The following is a 1843-nucleotide window of genomic DNA, read 5'->3' on the forward strand; positions in this document are numbered from 1 at the left end:
AGAGGTAGCCATGTGTGCAGTCTATAGGGTCTTAATGAAACAACTGAAGAAAGAACCGGAGATTGAAGGCTTACTATCTGAAGGAGGACAGGAGGAAAGGCTGAAAACTGAACCCACTTCTGAAACCCAAGATGAATTGCAAAGGCTGGTGGGGTTGCTAAGAGACCAAGATCCCCTCTCAAAGGAGCAGATGCAAGGACTATGCATTGAATTGAATGATTTCATTGTTGCTCTGTCTTCAGTCCAACCCTCTGCCAAAAAGGAAGGCTTTGTCACTGTCCCTAATGTGACATGGGCAGATATTGGTGCCCTAGAAGATATTAGGGAGGAGCTCACCATGGCAATATTGGCACCAGTACGTAACCCAGATCAGTTTAAAGCTCTAGGATTGGTGACTCTGGCTGGAATCCTACTTGCTGGTCCTCCTGGCTGTGGGAAAACTTTGCTGGCCAAGGCTGTGGCAAATGAATCTGGACTAAATTTTATATCAGTCAAGGGCCCTGAATTACTAAATATGTATGTTGGGCAGAGTGAACGTTCTGTGCGACGGTTTTTCAGTGAGCCAAGAACTCAGCACTCTGTGTGATTTTCTTTGATGAAATGGATGCTTTATGTCCTTGAAGATCAGATCGAGAAACAGGGGCAAGAGTCCAGGTGGTGAATCAACTCCTTATTGAGATGGATGGTCTGGAAACACGACAGCAGGTTTTTATTATGGCAGCCACTTACAGACCAGACATCATTGACCCTGCAATCCTGAGCCCAGGCTGGCTGGATAAAACACTGTGGGTTTACCACCTCCAGCAGATCATCTCGCCAAAAACTATCACGAAAAATGGCACCAGACCTCTACTAGATGCTGATGTAAATTTGGAAGCAATTGCGGTGACCTTCGCTGGGATTGCTATACGGGTGCAGATCTCTCTGCTTTGGTATGAGAAGCTTCTATCTGTGCCTTGAGACAGGAAATGGCAAGGCAGAAGAATGGAAATGAAAAAGGTAATCTCAAGATTAGTCATAAGCACTTTGAAGAGGCTTTCAAGAAAGTAAAACCATCTACATCAAAAAAGGATCAAATAATGTATGAAATTCTGCAGAAGTCCCTCAGCCCATGACATCTCCAGCAGCCCGCTTAGAAGCATTCGTGCATAGAGCCAGAACACAGCTTTGAGGTGTCCCCGTTCAGCTTGACACAGTTGTGTTCCCATGGGGTTGCAGTCTACTTCCAATTTAATGACGCCAGGCTGGAGCTGAAGATTCTTCCCATTTGGCTAGCCTTGTATGAAAACACCCTACTTCCTCTTTTTAAAAAAAAATATTTTTTAACTGCTAAAATAAAATAAATTTTTAGAGTAAAAAAAGAATTGATAAATCACATATTCCTAGAAAATATCACCTGTACAGGGAAAAACTGACCTATAGTGACAAAAAACACAGCAGTGTTTACGTCTGACCATATGTGGGAACGGGGTGATTGGACTGCAGAGACATAAATGCACTTTCTGTAGCAAAGGAAATGCTCTGAATCATAATTGTGTGGTTGTCTTCATGCATACTGTCAGAGTTCATTGAACATTTGATTCATGATCTCATCAATAAAGTTGATTTTTGAAAATGAGAAAGTGAAGAAAGTTTTCAATGAAACATAGACCATGGGCACACCTAAAGAGGTTCATGTAACATGTGACTTTTATCATTTTCAGGTATGATCCTCTATGCCTAGTTTTTCAGGGTTTTTATCATGAAAAGGAGCAGGATTTTGTTGAATGCTTTTTCTGCATCTATGGAGATGATCATATGGTCTTTGTTTTTGTTTATATGTGATGAATCAGTTTTGTTGAAT

At 41.6% G+C, this 1843-nt stretch overlaps 1 pseudogene; it reads left to right on the forward strand.

Annotated features, from left to right (window-relative positions):
* Positions 1–10: 10 nt before the first annotated feature.
* LOC100956157 lies at positions 11–1131 on the forward strand (annotated as a pseudogene).
* Positions 1132–1843: the final 712 nt, after the last annotated feature.

This window comes from Otolemur garnettii, unplaced genomic scaffold (genome assembly GCF_000181295.1).
Source record: "Otolemur garnettii isolate 467f Iridium unplaced genomic scaffold, OtoGar3 scaffold03305, whole genome shotgun sequence".
NCBI classification, from domain to species: domain Eukaryota; kingdom Metazoa; phylum Chordata; class Mammalia; order Primates; family Galagidae; genus Otolemur; species Otolemur garnettii.